The sequence below is a fragment of the Pinus tabuliformis genome, chromosome 6 (genome assembly GCF_031772625.1).
Source record: "Pinus tabuliformis cultivar Carrire ecotype Pingquan chromosome 6, CPIR1, whole genome shotgun sequence".
NCBI lineage: Eukaryota > Viridiplantae > Streptophyta > Pinopsida > Pinales > Pinaceae > Pinus > Pinus tabuliformis.
This window is the reverse complement of record NC_142292.1, coordinates 431,296,807-431,320,544: the sequence shown is the minus strand read 5'-3', so window position 1 is coordinate 431,320,544 and position 23,738 is coordinate 431,296,807. Positions and strand designations below refer to the sequence as shown.

The window sequence follows — 23,738 nt, the reverse complement described above, 5'->3', positions numbered from 1 at the left end:
GGATCCTTGTCAAACAGAAGAAAACATTAACTATGAATACTTCCTCAAGACAGAGCAAATAAATTGAATTCTGCCTTTCTCACTTAAAAGTATTCAACAGAAATGATTATGAGATGAAATGTAAACATTACAAGTTACACATGAAACATAGGAAAAGACAAATGTTAAATTTCATACCACAGGAATCTCAGAAGCCAGAGCTGTGTATTTTCATTAAAATCTCTGTCAAAAAACTGTACAATGAAACTCTGTTTTTCTCCACGCACACCTCTCAGCACTCTCCCCCTTTACAAATGTTTTTTTCAATACATTAAATAAACTCTGCTAGGGGAAAACAAATCGACCTCAAGACAAGGGATTTGTTTTATCGTTATTAATAAATAAAACTAAAAAAAAACAATCAACGCTTCTGAAGATAGAATAGCGCTCCTTCTACTCGAATTTGTTGATAACTGATGAAGAGGTGGCATTTACAGGTGTCAATCCCATTACTGAAGATAAACATAGGCAATCGAATCTTGTTCTCTGTTGTGATGAATATCTACGTTCCAATTTAAACTTTGACTTTTTACTTCGCTGTCGTTCACCGTTATACTATCCAAGAAATATGGTATTTTGGCTCCATTTGAATAGCGCTGCCAATTATGACATGGCACTCCTTAGACCTCGACATGCCCTGAAAAGACTGTAGTTTTCCCATCGACATCAAATTCACGAACACACCGCTTTCTGAGTTTTTTAAGAGTCTCTTTAAGAGGGCCATAATTGTTGGTAGAAACTTAGCCGACAATGACAATATTCCAGAAAGAAATCCATGCCGGAACTCCCCAGGGATGTCCAATTGCACAAAAAGAGCTTTGCCCAATAGGTAAAGAACAAAAATCAGGCCGATATAGATTGGATTCCTTATAAGTGCCATAAACTCGTTGAAACCCAGAAGGACCAAAGCAACAAATACCCAAGGTGGCGGTATCCATGACTCGCTTCGTCTATTTGCTTCCTGAGCAGCCAAAGCCTGACCTACAGTGAACTCTGTCTCTGACTTAAACTGCCTCCATAGAGACTTGCATTGAACTGGCGTAATTAAAACATCCGAAGGTGAAACCCCTTCCCAAGTGTTTGAAACAAGTGGATTCACTGAAGACGAGGAGCTTCCCTCCAGGAGAGAACCAGTTGTACCAATACCATCTGTTAATGTAGAGGACAGAGTGGCCTCGATGTTATCCGGTTTTTCATCCAAGCGCAATGCAGCCATAACAGCAAGCAGCTTCAAAGACGCAGAACGAGCATCCTTTGTAATAGCTCGAATACCTACTTTCCCATTCCAGAGTCTTGGCATCGATTCATTATCATGACTGAAGACAATTGAAAACCTGTCCTTCATGCGAATAAGCACTTTCCCAGCTTCTTCCCTGGCCTTCTTCTCCACAACACTTCTTCCATAATCTTTAAGACTTTCAATCATCTCATTGGAAGTCTCATCATCAATCTCAAATCCAGCAATTTCAGATTTAAAATTTAATACTGCTCTCTCTGTCTCATTTTTCAGAAGTTTTGCCAAGTGTCAGGAGATGCAGACTCAAGAAAAGATGCCACATAAGCATCAATCTCTTGCTTAAGTTTCTCCCGAGATTTGGATGGGTCCCAAGATGCTTGTTCAATTTTTGCATCTGAACAGCCCTGATCAAATTTTGCCATGCAACTTTCTGTATAGTGCCTAACAGCAAATGCAAACCCTTCACCATTTTTAACAGCCTCTTCAAGTTCCTGCTTGAACCTATTCAGAGCTTCTGAGTGGAGATGCTTCACCATAGCTTGGTAAGCAGGATACACAAGATTTAATGATTCATTGACCATCTGCTGGCATTTTTTGGTCCTTACACTTTCCTCAAAATAAACCACTTCCATATCATAACTTGAGAAATATGTGTCCAGTATTGCACTCAGCTTCTCGAAAGTTGTATCATCCTCTCTTTCTCTCCCATCTGTACCCTTCAAGTCCATAACTACTGTGAAAGGCTTAATACCAACAGCGTTGGAAAGCCAAATACCTTGAGTTGTTTGGCTCCTCCCCTTAAAGGCATCCATCTCCCTAAAATTCGTATGAAAAAGATGATTCAAAAGAGTGCTCTTCCCACTACTCTGAGGACCCATGATGGTGGCTCCTCCCCTTAAAGGCATCCATCTCCGCACAGCTCCACATCCTTCATGAAAATATTAAGCTCAGCTTCCTTGAAGACACCTTGTCCATCAATAAGCTGAACAGAGCAGCATGGTTTCTCAGACATATCTATTTGCGATTCGCTGGAGTCGATCTGATATGAAACTGGGCGCAAAACAAAAATTTCTGGGCTCTGTTGCTATGTGGGTAGCGCACACCTCAAGTGGGTAGCGTGCACCTTCAAAGCCTGTCCACGGCTCTGCAAAACACATCTTTTAATGCAGTTATAACTTCATTTTTATATTGAGCATCAATAAAGATGAGATGACATGAGCTTACGAATACAAGCAGCAAGCTTGCAAATCAAAATTTCCTTAACCTGCACATCTTGATCAAAAATCACCTTCCAGGAGATTTTTGAATTTTACAAACTTGCAACATACAGGATATATGTCAGAAGAGATCAGCTGTATGCACAAGGTAGAAGCATAAAGGCTTACATCAGAGAACTTCAACATATTGGTGCTTCACGATACTGTGCGGCCATAACAAACAGAAGCAATATATAGATTCGTAGCCCACTTTCCTCTGTACATATAGCAGTCAAGCCAAATACAAAAATGAGATGCATCATCCATACATCCGCAGACAGGAATGCATCAGGCAGGCATCTGAGTTTCATAGCAAATATAGACAAAGGACTTGGCTATACTTTCAATTGCAAAGATAAAATGCAGGTGTACTCCATCAGAAAGCTGTCAGCTAATTCAAGTATCGTCTACAAGTTCATGAGTTACAGAAACAAGGGATTTTCTTCCCAGCTTTTACGACCCTTGTAACCCTCTGTGCGAGCACAAGTTCCTTTCTCAGTTTCCAACCGAAGGTTCGCAGGCAAGGTATTGCCAGATTGAGCTATCTCAGAATATTTGTTTTCATATTTCCCGTGATGCATACATCGACCATAAAATCCTACTCTGTCACCATCATCACCCTCAATCTCACTTTGCAACAAGCCCTTTTGATGTGCACACCAGGGACGAAAAGAGACAGAGCATTTCACAACTCTACACTGGATACACAAACCACCAGGCCGGTTGCATATAGAGCAAACCAGTTTCCTTCTAGGAAGAACAGCTCCAGAGACATCAAATATACCCATGGTACTAACATTTAAGCACCTCGTTCCAGGCATCCACAGCCCACAAACCATGTGTACCCATTGAGGTATAGTTGGGTCATGCACGGCAGCAGTGATAGTATTCTTTAACTTGAATTCACTATTCAAATATTTTCTAACCTTCCCTACTTGACCAGATTCTTTTTCTGTATCATCTTCAAGACAGCTTCTAAAGCACATTTTGTTGCACTCCTCTTTTCCAAGACAGCAGACTGGCAAGACGGAGTCTAACACCAACTATAAATGAATGCGAACAAACTAGTGAATGTTTTCAGGAAAATCAGATCTATGTTGCATATGATGATGATGATGGAATCGGATCTTTGTTGAATATGATGATAATGATGATGGATCTTCTTGGAGCCAAGTCTGAAGTGAAGAAACTTGCAACATTAAGAGAAAGTTAGTATAGTGATGTGGGAAATGGTCAAGTCTCAACCATCAGAAGTGCATTTTGTGAGGAGGACCAAGAAAATCTTTATAATCTTGTACAAGATAAATCTACAACGGGTGAACGGGGACTAGGAATTCGTGACAAGCCCAAGAAAATTGTAGGTGTCCACTAGAAGGGACAGAAGGCCTCTTTTGATACAGGCAAGGATAAAGATGAAGGGTCTACTGATGAAGAAGATACTCAACAAGCTTTAGTGCAAGATACAAGTTTGAAAGGTAAAAAGGATACTAACCATATAAAGAATATTGAGACTGTGATTGACAACATTGTATCTAAGGAAAAGTCCTGTGTTGTATTTGAAGTAAATAATGTTTCCAAACCTAGGCTTAAGTGGAAGAAAATGTGTAAACAACTACTTCAGGAAGTTCCAGGCCAATCAATGAAGATTAAGCACTTGAAAAAGTACATTTGGTCACAATTGAATTCCTTCTTATCTAAGTTTTCTTCCAGCCATGATGTTGCTTCATATTTAAGGAAAAACCTTGAAAATAGCTCAAAGTTTGTTGTTGAAGAGGCAAATGCTGTGACTATTGGTGATATTGATGCTTGTGTGAAAGATATTAACACCACCAAGGAAAATCCTTGAAGCACCGAATGATGGATTGGACAAACAATCTACAAAGGATGCTATAGAAATTACCCATGGTGGTGACTCTGAGTTTGATGGTTATGATGATGAATATGAACTTGTTTCCGATTCTAAAAGAGGGGTTTAACTTGCAAATGAGCATCAAGTTGAAGAAAGAAAACAAAGGGGGGCAGCCGCGAAACTTGTCATTACTTGAGGACAAGCAATGTCGAGAAGGGGGGTTTCTAATGTTCCGAAGAAATTAATTGTCCAAGAGAGGAAGTATCTTATCGATCCTCATAGGCCATAGTCATTGATAAAGGGGAAAACCCCAAAATACCCAATGTCTGAGCAAGTTTTGGGGTAGCTAGGCAAAGAAGCCCAAAGTTGGGGTTTCAGTGAATTTTACTCAATTAATTAAGGAGAGAATCCCCTCAAAGAAATCTATAAATACAAGGCAGTTGAATTCATTTAGAGCATCATTGATCGGATCATTTTATCTCTATTTGTACTTGATCTTGAGGCTCTAAGGGTTTTAGGACCCCTTTCTCCTTGTCAATTTCGGTGGTGAAAGATTCCACTCTAGTTGACACATTTCTATCTTTTCTTCATTATTTTTTGGCACAAGAGTACCATCTCAAAAGGAGACGAAGTTTATTCTTGTTTGTTTGTTGCTTTAGGCATAGGAAACCATTCCATTCAAGGCAGTGAACTTTGTAGAGCTCTATGACAATTTGTTTCAAGCGTTAGAGATAGGATGAAAATTTCGATGGGTGTTTGTTGGATTTGAATGAAGTTCTATGCAGTTTGGGTTAGGAGACAACCTCGCAAGGCATCCTAGTAATTCCAGTATTGAATTTGGATTTTATCTTCACTATCGAAACATTGAGTAGTTCTATACTGAATTGTTGGGTTTATTTGCTTGGAAATCTCAAATGAATAAATTGTTGCATGATTTTGTTCAATTATTGAGAATATGAAATTGTTCACTGAAGAAGCTATTGTTTGTATTGAATTAATTATTGTTTGGGAATAAATTCAGCTAAAACCCTAATGCCCTAATAAAATTTGGGGAAAATTACGTTAGAACAATATATCATTCTTGAGGGGGTCAAAGACCATATTATCTCTCATCTCCATGGGAAGAAGACAACATTCGAGATGTGGTCAGCCATCTTAGATTTGTATCAGGGATCTGTGAAATTTTCTGAATCTACAAATCAGAAATCCTACTGTAATCACTAGTTTATCATCTCCTACTTGTTATTACATTCAACAAGTTATTTAATTTATAAATAGTGATGAAAAACACTGACATAAAGATCATAAACTGAAACAAATGTGAGACAACCACACAAGGGACACCATTTTTTGGACAAACATCCTCGGAAAAACCCAATGTGGGAAAATTGGTGCACTAGCTCTGAGGGTTTTCTATTATTAAGCAGTAATTCTGAATACAACTCTGGATGCCCTCTCGGCTATTCTGTTACAAAGATAAAATATACTGGCATAAACCTAAGTGAGATTACATCACTCACCCAGCAAAATCCCTCCAATCCGACAACTGAACTGACTATCCCTAGCTACAACTATGCTGCCCCTTCTCATTAGGTGTGTGGGCCTGCGTGGAGCACTCTAAGACTCTATGCCAGCTCTGAATTGCCTCCTCAGCCTCCTGGAGATCTGATGTCAACCTTCTCGGCCGATCCTGCTGTTCCCTGACTGAATTAGGACTTCTACAAGAGGATAGCTCTCCCCTACGATGGCACTGCGTCAAGCAATGCGTGGGCCCTCTTGGCCCAGCGTCAGCCTCCCTGGTCTGCGCTACCTCCACTGGCTTATCTTTGACTCTCTTTGTTGTGTATTCAGGGTCCCAAAGAAGATCCTCCAACCCCAACTATCCCTACCCCTCTGTTGCAACTTGATCACGAATTCAATTTTCTCAACAAACCACGCCTCAGAAAAATCGAACTTATTTGATCACTTGGTGTATCTCCAACTGACCCTCAAGCCTCCTCTTATACTTTTCTTGTTGATGAATCAACGGCTAAGATTAAGTCCCTAATCAATGGCTAAGATTAAAACAAACTTGATCCTCACCTCTTAGAAGCTTCTCACACATATTTTTATTAATGCCCATTAGTATTTTTATTTTCCTAATTTAGACTTAGGAACCCCATTAAAAATATTAATTATTTTAATAACTCAGAATGCAGGCAGAATTTCTCCAAACGATTTCTGGGTCTTGGAGATCTTATGTATTCTAGCCCCTCCACAAAATTTTGGAGCTAGAGCACATCCGATGCTACCCAAAATTAACACTCCCTCTTAGCGAGGAATGTGCTCTAGCAATACTTCCAACTAGAAGCATCACATTGATCCACGACATCGGTCTTCTGTGCTGTAGATGCTTGGCCTGTTGATCTTCATCCACTACACTACTGCATCTCGTACTGCTTCCCATGACACTGCCACTACCACTGTTGTATCCATACTACAACTCCCTCTCAAAATGTTGCATCATGCTGCCCATAGCACTGCCACTACAACTCAGTTGCTGAGAAGTGAGCAACTGAAAAGCCACCCAAAAGCTGACATGCTAGTCAATCTGGATACCTCGTGATGCTGAAGCTACCTCTGCTGCTAATCTGTGCTGACCCTCTGTTGCTACTGCGTTGTTGCAATTTGCTTTGTGCCTCACACACTGCTGCAACCTCCAATGCATTGCTTCAGACTCTAGTACTCTAGCTTTGCCATTCTTTCTCCCTCATCCCTCGCACCAGCTGACACCCGTCATTCTGCTGCTGTTGTTAAGGGCTCCCGTAGCCATATGTAATCTAAGAGTTTGGGCACCTCAAAGATCTTACCCCAATGTAGTCCTCCCGACTGCAACTCAAAGTCGCCCCACCTCTTCCCGAGAGGTGCATGAGCACTCATGGCACAATCCTTGTCATCATCCTCCTTGTCGAGTTTCGTGAGAGCACCCTTCGAGATAGAAGCCTCTTCCTTGCCCTTCTTTCAAGGGCACTGAGTGGCGAAATGTCCTAGTTCCCCACACCTGAAGCATCTAACCTTGGATATATCCTTTTTCTTCCTTTTCTTTAGCCCATGATGTCTCGATGATGTGAGAGCTGCATCTTCATCCTCCTTCTTGACCCAGGCTCCTCTACCACTACTCCCTGCCTTAGTCATGTTGAAGTTTGGAAGTCTACCAGTTAGAAACCCTCCATGCAATTTACTGATTTATTCCTACCTACTTGTTCCGTTACTTAACAAGTTATTTACAATGTAAATACTGAAAATAAACACTAGTGCATGCTCAACATATTATAGATCATCAACTGAAGGAAACAAAAACAAGCACACAAAATGACACCGTTATTTTTGGACCAATGTCCCCGGAAAAACCCAATGCGGGAAAACCAGTGCAGCTATCTATGGGTTTTCTTATTAAGCAATTTCTGAGTATAATATGGGTGCCAAATTCGACTTATGCAATAGAGAATTTCCTTGGCAGTAGTACCTCTCAGTCTGAGACAAATGTCCCGGCTGAAACCTCGGATAAACCCTCTGGCAACTCCTCAGCTCCACTCTGCCCCAGAAACCCCAGCATCTGCCTTTCTGGACTGCGTCAGCCTCTCTCTGCCCAGCGTTGGCCTTGCGTCACCCTGAATGGGCCTGCGTCAGCCTTCTAGCCCTCTGCGTCAACTACGTTGGCCTCTCTGAAGCACTGCGCAGCTCCTGGCTGCCTCTACGTGGCCCTACGTGAGCCATGGCTGCTAATGTGTCACTCTCTGGCTCCTGTGCTGATCTCCCGATACTATCTCTGCCTCTCTATCTTTCTGTACTAACTGCCCCTCAGCTCCAAATCCGATCACTGATACTATCTCTCTTAGCAAACCCCGCTCTAGAGAATAGAATGACTGATCATCTGCTGTGTTCTCCAAGTGACCCTCAAGCCCCCTCTTATACTTTTCTCGTTGACATATCAATGACCGAGATTAAGTCCCTAATCAACGGCTAAGATTATATCCGAATTGATCCATGTCTTTTGGACCATTCTAACACAGTTTTATGTTAATCCACATTAATATTTTAATTTCCCTAAGTTTAAACTTAGGGACTCCATTAAAAATATTAATTATTTTAATATCTCCTGAACTATTTAGAATCTGCCCAAACCCTTTCTGGGTATTGGAGATCTCATGTGCCCCAACCTCTCCACCAAATTTCATGGCTAGAGCACATCCGATGCTACCACTAATCAACACTCCCTCTTAGCGAGGATTGTGCTCTAACAATACTCCTCACTGAGTATTACTCTGATCATCCGGCATCAGTCCCTGTGCTGATGTTATGCCTGCTGCCCATGGTTATGCCACTGCCACTGCTGCATCTGTACAACAGCTCCCTCTACATTCGTGTCGTTGTTGGTCCTTTCTCCCAACACTACATCTGCACTGCAACTCTCTCTCATCATGCTGTATCGTGTTGCCCACTGCTGCCCTGCAACTCAGTTACTGAGAAGTAAGTGACTGATCTCCCAACTTTGACCTCTTTGTTGGGCTAGAGACCCTCCTGATGTTGAAGCTCCCTCTGCCGCTGACAAGTGCTCTCTCTTTGACCATTGCACTGCTGCAACAACTCCTTGCATCTCGCACTGTTGCACACCTCTCTGTGCCATCCTGTACTAGTGCAACACTCTCATGCCTCTCGCACAATTGCAGCCTGCTAGCCTCGCGCTGTCCTGGAAATTCTACACTGTAGCTCCCTCTGCCGCTTCATCCACATCTGTCTCTACCCACATTCGCCAGTACTGCTACTCCTCTTCGAGGCTCCTGTTGCATGGTCTAATCCAAGAGGCTGGGTACCTTGAGGATCCTGTCCCTCATCACCTGTAGCTTGTCTGACTACAGCTCGATGTCTCCCCAATTCCGCTCCAGTGGCATGTGAGCACTCATGGCACATAGAACAGAGAGGATCCTGGCCTTCCAAATTGTAATATTCCTAATTAGCCATGGCTAATTAGAATATTCGATTTTGCTTATTTTTACCTTCTATAGTTATTTATGAATAAAAAGGTGAGGGAAAGGGGACATGACTCACTTTTAGAATAAAAGTCTCTTCCTAGTAGCACAACGTTGTGACTTAATGGGGAGCCAAGGGGGCCAAAGGGGGAACGCAAAGATGAAGCCCACACAGACACTTGGAGGGACTGCGCAGAAGGGAAGAAACACGTGGCAAGAGAGGAATTACGCTGGAGAAGGTGGGCCTTGGGATTGAGAGAGGCAAAGGCTATAAAGGAGAGAGGAGATTCCTCATTTTTGGTCATTCAGTTAAGAGCATTTGAGATAGTCGCTTCGACTTAAAGCACGCTGGCTGTTTAGCTAGTCTGTAGCACTGTTTAGTGCATTGAGTGTCTCCGTTCGGAGATCTCACCCTTGGCCCCAGGGGACTTCGAGTGCCTGCTCGGCAAGGTAATTCCATTAGCATTTCAACAGTAGTTTCATCAGCATTTTGGCAAGAGGATTGAGCACCTTGGAGGACTGCGCAGCACTGAGAGGGATGACACAGTTCTTTCTGGCAGGAGTTATGGATTGGGGGTTTACAGTAGGATTTGTGCTGGGGGATTGAGCAGGGGATCAGCCCTTGCATATTGGAGAGCTTTGGCAGAGGTTTCAGGCAGATTTTTGGAGGGTTTCATTCAGTGGCAGCGCAGAGCATTGAGGGACTGTGCAGAACCCCAAGGAGGTGATTTTCGGGGGTCGGCTATTCCAGGAAAGCTTTCTGGGTTTTTCTAGGTTTCTTGAGTAGAGTCTGATTCCAGAGTTTCAGCATTTTTCGAGCAGGGGAACAGCCCCAAATCCTCATTTGATTTCTAGCAGCAGCAACAACATAGCAGTTCTCGAGCAGCTTCCACGCAGTACTGAGAGAGGCCATTCCTTTCTATTCTGAGTGTATTTCTTCACTTGCCTTGTGCAAGTCGAGATGCCATCTTTCTGATCACCTCCTATACTCATTCTATTGCTCAATATAATAAAATGGCTTAGCATTTCTCTTTGCATTTCCTAAGTATCTGTTTATATTGCACGTTTATATTATTATGTATTGCACCACTGTTATTTTATCATTTTGAGTTTCCCGGTTATTATATCATTTGTACATACTTGGTTGGAGTTTACTGGGGTTTTGGAGAATATCTCTCAAACGGGATATTACAGTGGTATTAGAGCATAGATCTGGCTCAGCCTGTGGAGCTAGCAATCTATGACACCAAGGGAAAAACCCTACATCTGTTACAGAGGTAGGAGATACAGAGACACTGGGCGTAGATTGGAGAACACCTACGGAGAGGGAGACTGTGTTCCTGTGGTGGACGTAAAACATGAGGAGCCTATGGTGGACGCAGAACAGAAGGAGCCTAGGGTGGACGCAGAACAGGAGAATCCGATGGCAGATGATGACAGGAAGAGATTTGCGGATATGCTCCTCAAATCAGTACAGGATCTGTCGAGGCAGATTGAGGTGATGGGGCAGAGATTCACGACAGTAGAGGCTAGACAGCGTGAGAGCCCAAGGGTTTTTTAGGTTGGTGAGGGATCGGGCGCATCCCACCATTTGCCAGAGCAGCGTGATACTGCACAACAAGTGGCCTCACATGCCCCTATGCGCTCTACCATGCCCACTTTCTTAGGAGCAGACAAGGGGGCCGTAGCCCAACAGGAGGCAGAGCCCGGGCATATGGGCGATTATTTTGCAGAGTACCAGGCCTATGGGCAAGAGTTCAGGGAAGCCCTCTCATTCAGAGACTTTGTTCAGCTCCAGCGGGATAGTAGACCCCGTGACCATCACAGAGGGTATCGGCATTACCATGATGGTGACACCCACCGTGCAGCGAGTAGATTCCACTTGCCTACGTTTGATGGTTCATCAAACAGTTCGGCAAAGTCTTGGGTGGAGAAGATGGACATTTATTTCCAGCTTAACCAGATGTCGAAGACAGAGGCCATCAAGGTGGCAACATTGCATTTGGATGGTGAGGCTCAGGATTGGTGGTTTCATGGGATGGTTACACTCGGACACTCCACAGTGACGACATATGCCGAGTTCACCAGGAGATTGATGGAGCGATTTGACCGAAGGGATCCAGAGCAACATTTTGTTGAGCTAACAAGGCTCAAATAGACAGGGAGCCCAGAGACCTACATTGCAGATTTCTTGAGGGTCTCAGTGATGGTACCAGATCTATCCACGGCACGGAGGATCTATATGTATGTTGAGGGGTTAGTAGAGCCACTACAGGGTTTAGTCCGTTCCACTAGACCAGCCACACTCCAGGACGCTATTAGCAGGACCCGGGACTTACAGGATGTCTTACCCAGGACCCGGACACCTTACCCCCAGAGACAAACTTTCCCGTCTAAGGGGAAGGATGTGAGGATTCCACCTCCAAAGGGGAATCCAGGACGAGCACAAATTGACGATGATGCCAATAGGGAGCTGAAGAAGAAGCAGATGTGCTTCACCTGTCAAGAACCGTGGGCACCAGGACATAGATGTGCTGCTGGCAAAGCACATTTTATTGAGGTCTTCTCCGAGAGCAGTGGGGAAGAGGATGATGAGGATGATGTGGAGGCAGGAGATAGTCATGCCGTGCAGGGACCTTTTCCACCTCCACCGCCAGCAGTAGGTGGTGCATCTTTTGCACCTACCGGAGGGGCCCTTGCAGCATTGCGAGGAGTTCCCAAGTATCTAACGCTACGCGTACGGGGGACAGTATGTGGCTAGCGAGTATCAGTTTTGGTTGATAGTGGGGCAACCCACAACTTCATCGATGCACAAATGATTGAGCGGAGAGGTATACAGACAAAGAGCTTCGATGGGTTTTTAGTCTTGGTCCCAGGAGATCAGACCATGATGTGTGCTCGTTATGTTCCAGAGCTGTCAGTGACGATGGGCACCTACACATTGACTGACCACTTTTTCGTGGTCGATATTCTGGACACCAACATAATACTAGGTGTCTAGTGGCTTATCACTCTAGGGAAGGTCACGACAGATTGGAAGACCCTAGAGATGGAGTGGGATGATGAGAAGATAGGGAGGCATGAGAAGATACGGGGGCAGCACACATATCCGCCTCAGACTGTTTCGGCTCATTGGATGGAGGCAGTCTTCCGGAAGGGGGACGTAGAGTGGGCAGTGGAGTTGCGTGCATCAGAGGCAGGGACTACAGGGCAGATAGTACATCCAGAGATACAGTCCATCCTTGACCGGTATGCCATAGTGTTTGGGGAGATTCTGCCAGGACAACCACTGGACCGGGGGTTTGAGCACACCATTGAGCTTGAGCAGGGTATATAGGCAGTGATCACCACCCCCTATAGGCATCCCAAGGCCTATCAGGATGAGATTGAGTGGGCCATTCAGGAGTTGCTGGCTCTTGGGCACATTCAGCCGAGCACGAGTCATTTCGCATCTTCCGTGGTGTTGGTGAAGAAGAAGGACGGCACATTGAGAATGTGCATCGACTACAGGGCCCTGAACAAGAAGACACTGAAAAACAGATACCCCATACCCAGGATCGACGAGTTGATGGATGAGTTGAGAGGAGCACGGTTCTTCTCAAAGATTGATTTGAGATCTGGGTACCATCAGATTCGCGTGAGGGAGAAGGACATCCCCAAGACCGCCTTCAGGTGTCACTATGGGCACTTTGAGTTCTTGGTGATGCCCTTTGGGCTAACCAACGCCCCTGCCACATTTCAGTCTGGCATGAATCACATCTTCCGCAGTCACTTGAGGAAGTTTGTGTTGGTATTCTTTGATGACATTCTCATTTACAGCAGGACTTGGGAGGAGCATCTCCAGCACATTGAGACAGTGTTGCGTATCTTGCAAGAGCAGCAGTTCTATGCCAAACTCTCCAAGTGTGAGTTTGGGTTGACGAAGATGTTGTATTTGGGGCACATCATAGGGGTGGACGGAGTGAGAGTCCACGAGGAGAAGATCAGGGCCATTAGAGAGTGGTCGGAGCCGAGAAACGTGACAGAACTTCGGGGATTCATTGGCATTTGTACTTACTACCGGAAGTTCGTCAAGAGTTTCTCACAGCTTGCTGCACCCTTGACATATTTGACGAGGAAGGGGGCTTTCAATTGGTCGAATACAGCGCAGCGAGCCTTTGACAGGCTCAAGGAGGTTATGAGCAGCTGCCCAGTGCTTGCATTGCCAGATTTCACGTAGCCATTTGTTTTGGAGTGTGACGCGTCGGGAGAGGAGATTGGCGCAGTATTGATGCAGGGATGTCACCCTATAGCCTATGAGAGCCAAAAGCTCCTTCTACACGAGAGGTTGTATTCTATATACGACAAGGAGATGCTGGCCATCATGCATGCATTGGCCAAATTCCGGCAGTATTTAGTGGGTAACAGGTTCAGGGTGAGGACTGATCACAACAGCCTCAGATTCTTTTTGGAACAGAAGCAGCTATAGGAGAGGCAGCAAAAGTGGATCAGCAAGATGCAAGCATATGACTTTGACATTGAGTATGTCAAGGGTAAGAACAACGTGGTAGCAGATGCTCTTTCACGTAGACCAGCCACGTTGTCTCTTATGAGCTTGGACACAAACTGGAGGGCTCGACTCTTAGTAGAGTACTCCAAGGAAAGGTTTGCATGTGAGGTTATGGATGGGCAGGTGGCGGATGACAGGTACAAGGTGGTTGATGAGATCATCTACTACAGGGATCGGATCTTCTTGACTGAGGGATCTCAACTCAAGAAGAAGATACTCCAAGCATCACATGATTCACCATTGGCCAGCCATCAGGGGTTTACCAAAACCTACAGGGCCATCAGAGAGAGGTTCTCATGGAAGGGCCTCAAGGAGGACGTACTCCAACATATCCGGGAGTGCGACATTTGTCAGAGGAACAAGGGGGAGATGAGCCATCCCGCGGGTTTGTTGCAGCCTCTTCCCATTCCGGAGGGGAAATGGGAGAGTATTTCGATGGACTTCATCACAAGGTTGCCCATGGTACAGGGCAAGGATTGTATCTTTGTCGTCGTTGACCGACTGACGAAGTACACACATTTCTTTGCCATATCCGCACACTACACAACAGCACAGGTGGCCGAGCTGTTCTTCAGAGAGGTCTTCAAGCTACATGGTCTTCCTAAGACCATCGTCAGTGACAGGGACAGTCGTTTCATGGGCGGGTTTTGGCAGGAGCTTTTTCGGCTAGTGGGGACAGAGTTGACACCGAGTACCAGTTATCACCCACAGACAGACGGATAGACAGAGATAGTTAACAAGTGGCTGGAGGGCTACTTGCGTAACTATGTCAGTGGGCAGCAGAGGGCATGGCTGAAGTGGCTGCATCTAGGGGAGTACTGCTACAACACTACACATCACATGTCCATTGGTATGTCACCATTCTATGCTTTGTATGGGTATCATCCTTTATCTTTTGTTGACATGATGTTTGGTGATAGCAAGGCTCCGAGAGCCAAGATTTGGATCCAAGAGAGTCAGGATATCCTCCGAGCTCTCAAGGATAACATGGCTACAACGTAGAACTAGCAGAAGCTGTATGCTTACAAGGGTCGGGTGGGTGGAGAGACAATTTGAGGTAGGGGACATGGTCTACCTACACTTACAGCCATACCGACAGTCGTGACTCGTTACTGAAGCAAAAGGGGGCTGAGAAGCTCAAGGCCCGCTTTTATGGGCCATACAGGGTGATACGCAGGATTAGACAGGTTGCATATGAGTTGGAGTTGCCCCAAGGCAACAAGATTCATAATGTTTTTCATGTATCATGCCTGAAGAAAGCACTGGGGCAGTAGGTGACAATGACAGATGAGCTACCACCCATGGATGATGAGGGGCATTTGGTGTTGCAGCCAGAGGCTATTATTGATACCAGGGAGAGGCAGCTGCGGAGCAGGATGGTCCAGGAATTCTTGGTGAGGTGGAAGAATTTGCCGGATGAGGATGCCACTTGGGAGAGTGAGAAGATCTTGCAGCATCCATCACTTCAGTTGCTTGAGGACAAGCAACATTTTGTCGGGGAAGAATGTAATATTCCTAATTATCCATGGCTAATTAGAATATTCGATTTTGCTTATTTTTACCTTCTATAGTTATTTATAAATAAAAAGGTGAGGGAAAGGGGACATGACTCACTTTTAGAATAAAAGTCACTTCCTAGTAGCACAACGTTGTGACCTAATGGGGAGCCAAGGGGGCCAAAGGGGGGACGCAGAGATGGAGCCCACGCAAACACTTGGAGGGACTGCGCAGAAGGGAAGAAACACGTGGCAAGAGAGGAATTACGCTGGAGAAGGTGGGCCTTGGGATTGAGAGAGGCAAAGGCTATAAAGGAGAGAGGAGCTTCCTCATTTTTGGTCATTCAGTTATGAGCATTTGAGATAGTCTCTTCGACTTAGAGCACGCTAACTGTTTAGCTAGTCTGCAACACTGTTTAGTGCATTGAGTGTCTCCGTTCGGAGATCTCACCCTTAGCCCCGGGGGACTTCGAGTGCCTGCTCGGGCAAGGTATTTCCATTAGCATTTCAGCAGTAGTTTCATCAGCATTTTGGCAGGAGGATTGAGCACCTTGGAGGACTGCGCAACACTAAGAGGGATGACGCAGTTATTTTTGGCAGGAGTTCTGGATTGAGGGTTTGCAATAGGATTTGTGCTGGGGGATTGAGCAGGGGATCAGCCCTTGCATACTGGAGAGCTTTGGCAGAGGTTTTAGGTAGATTTCTGAAGGGTTTCATTCAGTGGCAGTGCAGAGCATTGAGGGACTGCATAAAACCCCAAGGGGGTGATTTTCGGGGGTCGACTATTCCAGGAAAGCTTTCTGGGTTTTTCTGGGTTTCTTGAGTAGAGTCTGATTCCAGAGTTTCAGCATTTTCCGAGCAGGGGAACAGCCCCAAATCCTCATTTTATTTCTAGCAGCAGTAGCACAGCAGTTCTCCAGCAGCTTCCACGCAGTTCTGAGAGAGGCCATTCCTTGCTATTCTGAGTGTATTTCTTCACTTGCCTTGTGCAAGTCGAGGTGCCATCTTTCTAATCACCTCCTGTACTCTTTCTATTGCTCAATATAATAAAATGGCTTAGCATTTCTCTCTGCATTTCCTGAGTATCTGCTTATATTGCACGTTTATATTATTATGTATTGCACAACTGTTATTTTATCATTTTGAGTTTCTCGGTTATTATATCATTTGTACGTACTTGGTTGGAGTTTACTAGGGTTTTGGAGAATATCTCTGAAATCGGATATTACACAGATGACAAAGTTGGATGCCTCATCCAACCTGTCCTGATCTCCCGCCCATTCATGGCCATCTCTCTCATCTTCTTGTAGACTCCTCTGAGTCTCTCTACTTCCTGCCTGGAAGTTCTCTATTCGACTCTTGCTGAGTCTACTTCCCGCCTAGAAGTTCTCGACTCTTGCGAAGTCTACTTCCCGTCTGGAAGTTCTCGACTCCTGCTGAGTCTACTTCCCGTCTGGAAATTCTCTGTTCAACTCCTGCTGAGTCTACTTCCCGTCTGGAAGTTCTCTATTCGACTTCGGTTGAGTCTCTCTACTTCCCGTCTGGAACTTCTCGGTTCAACTCCTGATGAGTCTCTCTACTTCTCATCTGGAAGTTCTCTTATGGACTCCCTCTGAGTCCCGATTTCCCTCATGGAAATCCTTTTGTCGATGTCAAGATGCCCCCAACTCTGGTCGTCTATGCAATTGCACCACTGATCTGAATTTCTCAGCTAGAATCCCTCGGTAGCAACTCCCTCCTCTTGGCTTTGCCCTGTTAGGTATTGTTCTGACTACAGTACCTCACCAACTCCACTCTACAACTTTCCCGCAACTTACTAAATCCAACAACCTGAAGGTGAGAGCTCCTAGGCTCTATGCAATCTCGGCACCAGCAACCCGGCCTCCTCAGCCAACTGCATCAGCCCTCCTACCTATGCCCCCTTAGCCTCTGTGCTGCCTCTTCCTGGCTCACCCGTGATGACACAGGCACTACGTCACCCTTCCCTTGTTGCTACTCTGCTAGAAACAGCTTTTATCACTCCGGACAACTGCTTTCTGCTGCTATTGCTCCGCTCGGTTGATGTCATGAGTTCTCCTATGATCTGCAGCTACGCTCTAATACCATGTTGAAGTTTCTAAGTCTACCAGTTAGAAACCTTCCATGCACTTTACTGATTTATTCCTACCTACTTGTTCTGTTACTTAACAAGAAGTTATTTACAATGTAAATACTGAAAATAAACACTAGTGCATGCTCAACATATTACAGATCATCCACTGAAGGAAACAGAAACAAGCACACAAAATGACACCGTTATTTTTGGACCAATGTCCCTGGAAAAAACCAATGCAGGAAAATTGGTGCAGCTATCCGAAGGTTTTCTTATCAAGCAATTTCTGAGTACAATCTGGGTGCCAAATCCGGCTTACCCAATAGATAATTTCCTTGGCAATAGTACCTCTCAGTCTGAGACAAATGTCCCGGCTGAAACCCCGGATAAACCCTGCAGCAGCTCTTCAGCTCCAATCTGTCCCAGGAACTCCAGCATCTGTCTTTCTGGACTGCGCCAGCCTCTCTCTGCCCAGTGCTGGCCCTCCGTCACCCTGAATGGGCCTGCGTCAGCCTTTTGGCCCTATGCGTCAGCTACGTTGGCCTCTCTAAATCACTGCGTAGCTCCTGGCTGCCTCTGCGTGGCCCTGTGTGAGCCCTGGCTGCTATTGCATCACTCTCTCTGGCTCCTGCGCTGATCTCCCAGCACTATCTCTGCTTCTCTGTCTCTCTGTACTCACTGCCCCTCAGCTCCAACTCCGATCACTGATTCTATCTCTCTTAGCAAACCCCGCTCTAAAGAATAGAATGACTGATCATCTGGTGTGTTCTCCAAGTGACCCTCAAGCCCCCTCTTATACTTTTCTCGTTGACGTATCAACGGCCGAGATTAAGTCCCTAATCAACTGCTAAGATTAGATCCGGCTTGATCCATGCCTTTTGGACCATTCTAACACGGTTTTATGTTAATCCACAGTAATATTTTAATTTCCCTAAGTCTAGACTTAAACTTAGGGACTCCACTAAAAATATTAATTACTTTAATATCTCCTTAACTATTTAGAATCTGCCCAAACCCTTTCTGGGTATTGGAGATCTCATGTGCCCCAACCTCTCCACCAAATTTCATGGCTAGAGCACATCCGATGCTACCACAAATCAGCACTCCCTCTTAGCAAGGACTATGCTCTAGCAATACTCCTCACTGAGTATTACTCTGATCATCCGACATCCATCTCTGTGCTGATGCTAGGCCTGTTGCCCACCATCCTCTACACTTGTTGTATCCTATACTGCTGCCCATGGTTATGCCACTGCCACTGCTGCATCTGTACGACAGCTCCCTCTACAACCATGTTGTTGTTGGTCCTTTCTCCCAACAATGCATCTGCACTGCAACTCTCTCTCATCACGCTGCATCGTGCTGCCCACTACTGCCCTGCAACTTAGTTACTGAGAAATAACTGATCTCCCAACTTTGACCTCTTTGTTGGGCTAGAGACCCTCCTGATGCTGAAGCTCCCTCTACCGCTGACAAGTGCTCCCTCTTTGACCTTTGTGCCGCTGCAACAACTCCCTGCATCTCGCACCATTACACACCTCTCTGTGCCATCCTGTCCTGGTGCAACACTCCCGTGCCTCTCGCACAGTTGCAGCATACTAGCCTCGCGCTGTCCTAGGAATTCTGCACTGTAGCTCCCTCTGTTGCTTCATCCACATCCACCAGTCCTGCTACTCCTCGAGGCTCCCGTAGCATGGTCTAATCCAAGAGGCTGGGTACCTTGAGGATCTTATACCTCATCGCCTATAGTCTGTTTGACTACAGCTCGATGTCTCCCCACTTCCGCTCAAGTGGCATGTGAGCACTCATGGCACATAGAACAGACAGGATCCTGACCTTCCAGATGACAAAGTTGGATGCCTCACCCAACCTGTCCTGATCTCTCAGCCCATTCATGGCCATCTCTCTGCTCTTCTTGTCGACTCATCCGAGTCTCTCTACTTCCCGCCTGGAAGTTCTCTGTTCAACTCTTGCTGAGTATACTTCCCGCCTAGAAGTTCTCGACTCCTGTTGAGTCTACTTCCTATTTGGAAGTTCTCAGTTCAACTCCTGCTGAGTCTACTTCCCGTCTAGAAGTTCTCTATTCGACTCCTGCTGAGTCTACTTCTCGTCTGGAAGTTCTCTGTTCGACTTCAGTTGAGTTCCTCTACTTCCCATCTAGAAGTTCTCGTTCAACTCTTGCTAAGCCTCGCTACTTCTCATCTAGAAGTTCTCTTATGGACTCCCTCTGAGTCCCGATTTCCCTCCTAGAAATCCTTCTGCCGATGTAGAGATGCCCCCTACTTTGATCGTCTGTGCAACCGCACCACTGATCCAAATTTCTCGGCTAGAAACCCTCGGAAGAAACTCCCTCCTCTTGGCTTTGCCCTATTAGGTATTGTTCTGACTACAGTACCTCACCAGCTCCACTTTGCAACTTTCCCACAACCTACTAAACCCCAACAACCCGAAGGTGAGAACTCCAAGGCTCTGCACAATCCCGACACCAGCAACCCGGCCTCCTCAGCCAACAACGTCAGCCCTCCTAGCTTCTGCGTGGCTCTACGTGAGTCTATTTATGCCTCCCTTAGCCTGTGCGATGCCTCTTCCTGGCTCACCCTTGATGACACAGGCACTGTGTCACCCTTCCCTTGCTGCTGGTCTGCTAGAAACAACTTTGTCACTCGAGACAGCTGTTTTCTGCTGCTATTGCTCCGCTCGGCTGATGTCCTAAGTTCTCCTGTGATCTGCAACTATGCTTTAATACCATGTTGAAGTTTCTAAGTCTACCACTTAGACACCCTCCATGCACTTTACCGATTTATTCCTACCTACTTGTTTCGTTACTTAACAAGTTATTTACAATGTAAACTGAAAATAAACACCAGTGCATGCTCAACATATTAAAGATCACCAAATGAAGGAAACAAAAACAACCACACAAAATGGCACCGTTATTTTTGGACCAATGTCCCCGGAAAAGCCCAATGCGGGAAAACCGGTGCAGCGATCTGAGGGTTTTCTTATTAAGTAATTCCTGAGTATAATCTAGTTGCCAAATCCGGCTTTCCCAATAGAGAATTTCCTTGGCAGTAGTACCTCCCTGTCTCAGACAAATGTCCCAACTGAAACCCTGGATAAACCCTCCGACAGCTCCTCAGCTCCAATCTGCCCCAGAAACCCCAGCATCTGCCTTTCTGGACTACGTCAGCCTCTCTCTGCCCAGCGCTAGCCATGCATCACCCTAAATGGGCCTGCGTCAACCTTCTGGCCCTTTGCGTCAGCTACGTTGGCCTCTCTGAAGCACTACGGAGCTCCTCGCTGCCTCTGCGTGGCCCTGCATGAGCCTTGGCTGCTACTACATCACTCTCTCTGGCTCCTGCACTGATCTCCCAGCACTATCTCTGCCTCTCTGTCTCTCTGTACTCACTGCCGCTCAACTCCAACTCCAAGCACTGATTCTATCTCTCTTAGCAAACCCCGCTTTAGAGAATAGAATGACTAATCATTTGGTGTGTTCTCTAAGTGGCCCTCAAGCCCCCTCTTATACTTTTCTCGTTGACATATCAACAGCTGAGATTAAGTCCCTAATCAACGGTTAAGATTAGATCCGGATTGATCCATGTCTTTTGGACCATTCTAACACAGTAATATGTTAATCCACATTAATATTTTAATTTCCCTAAGTTTAGACTTAGGGACTCCATTAAAAATATTAATTATTTTAATATCTCCTAAATTGTTTAGAATCTGCCCAAACCCTTTCTGGGTATTAGAGTTCTCATGTGCCTCAACCTCTCCACCAAATTTCATGGTTAGAGCACATCTGATGCTACCACAAATCAACACTCCCTCTTAGCGAGGACTGTGCTCTAACAATACTCCTCACTGAGTATTACTCTGATCATCCGGCATCAGTCCCTGTGCTGATGTTAGGCCTGCTGCCCACTATCCTCTACACTTGTTGTATCCTATACTGCTTTCTATGGTTATGCCACTACCACTGCTGCATCTGTATGATAGTTCCCTCTACATCCGTGTTGTTGCTGGTCCTTTCTCCCAACACTACATCTGCACTGCAACTCTCTCTCATCATGCTACATCGTGCTGTCCACTACTGCCCTACAACTCATTTATTGAGAAGTAACTGAACTCCCAACTTTGACCTCTCTGTTGGGCTAGAGACCCTCATGATGCTGAAGCTCTCTCTGCCGCTAACAAGTGCTCCCTCTTTGACCTTTGTGCTGCTGCAACAACTCCCTGCATCTCGCACCGTTGCACACCTCTCTGTGCCATCCTGTACTGGAGCAACACTCCCGTGCCTCTCGCATAGTTGCGGCCTACTAGCCTCGCATTGTCCTGCGAATTTTGCACTATAGCTCCCTCTGTCACTTCATCCACATCTGTCTCTACCCACATCCGCCAATCCAGCTACCCCTGTTCGAGGCTCTCGTAGCATGGTCTAATCCAAGAGGCTGGGTCCCTCGAGCATCTTGTCCCTCATCGCCTGTAGTCTGTTAGACAACAGCTCGATGTCTCCCCACTTCCGCTCCAGTGGTATGTGAGCACTCATGGCACACAGAACAGACAGGATCCTAGCCTTCCAGATGACAAAGTTGGATGCCTCATCTAACCTTTCCTGATCTCTCAGCCCATTCATGGCCATCACTCTGCTCTTCTTGTCGACTCCTCCGAGTCTCTCTACTTCCCGCCTGGAAGTTCTCTGTTCGATTCTTGCTGAGTCTACTTCCCGCTTGAGAGTTCTCGACTCCTGCTGAGTCAACTTCCCGTCTAGAAGTTCTCTATTCGACTCCCGCTGAGTCTACTTCCCGTCTGGAAGTTCTGTGTTCGACTTCGGTTGAGTCTCTCTACTTCACGTCTGGAAGTTCTCGGTTCAACTCCTGTTGAGTCTCTCTACTTCTCACCTGGAAGTTCTGTTATGGACTCCCTCTGAGTCCCGATTTCCCTCATGGAAATCCTTCTGCCGATTTCAAGATGCCCCCTACTTTGATCGTTTGTGCAACCGCACCACTGATCCAAATTTCTCGGCTAGAAACCCTTGGTAGCAACTCCCTCCTCTTGGATTTGCCCTGTTAGATATTGTTCTAACTACAATACCACACCAACTCCACTCTGCAACTTTCCCACAACCTACTAAACCCCAGCAACCTAAAGGTGAGAGCTCCTAGGCTCTACGCAATCCCAGCACCAGCAACCCGGCCTCCTCAACCAACTGCGTCAGCCCTCCTAGCTTCTGCGTGAGTCTACCTATGCCTCCCTTAGCCTCTGAGCTACCTCTTCCTGGCTCACCCTTGATGACGCAGGCAATGCGTCACCCTTCCCTTGTTGCTGCTCTGCTAGAAACAACTTTTGTCACTCGGGACAGCTGTTTTCTATTGCTAATGCTCAGCTCGGCTGATGTCCTGAGTTCTCCTATGATCTGCAACTACGCTCTAATACCATGTTGAAGTTTCTAAGTCTACCAGTTAGAAACCGTCCATGCACTTTACTGATTTATTCCTACCTACTTGTTTCGTTACTTAACAAGTTATTTACAATGTAAATACTGAAAATAAACACTAGTGCATGCTCAACATATTACAGATCATCAACTGAAGGAAACAAAAACAAACACACAAAATGACACCGTTATTTTTGGACCAATGTCCCCAGAAAAACCCAATGCGGGAAAACCGGTGCAGCTATCTGAGGGTTTTCTTATTAAGCAATTCTGAGTACAATCTGGGTGCCAAATTCGGCTTACCCAACAGAGAATTTCCTTGGCAGTAGTACCTCTCAGTCCGAGATAAATGTCTCAGCTGAAACCCCGAATAAACCCTCTGACAGCTCCTCGGCTCCAATCTGCCCCAGAAACCCCAACATCTGCCTTTCTGGACTGCGTCAGCCTCTCGCTGCCCAGTGCTGACCCTGCATCACCTAGAATGGGCCTGCATCAGCCTTCTGGCCCTCTGCATCAGCTATGTTGGCCTCTCTGAAGCACTGCGCAACTCCTGGCTGCCTCTGCGTGGCCCTGCATGAGCCCTAGCTGCTACTGCATCACTCTCTCTGGCTCCTACGCTGATCTTCTGACACTATCTCTGCCTCTCTGTCTCTCTGTATTCACTGCCCCTTAGTTGCAACTTCGATCACTGATTCTATCTCTCTTAGCAAACCCCGCTCTAGAGAATAGAATCATTGATCATCTGGTGTGTTCTCCAAGTGACCCTCAAGC

At 45.8% G+C, this 23,738-nt stretch overlaps 1 pseudogene; it reads right to left on the bottom strand.

The window, feature by feature from the left end:
- Positions 1-589: 589 nt before the first annotated feature.
- LOC149259150 (protein ROOT HAIR DEFECTIVE 3 homolog 2 pseudogene) lies at positions 590-2,184 on the bottom strand (annotated as a pseudogene).
- Between the last annotated feature and the right edge of the window lie 21,554 nt (positions 2,185-23,738).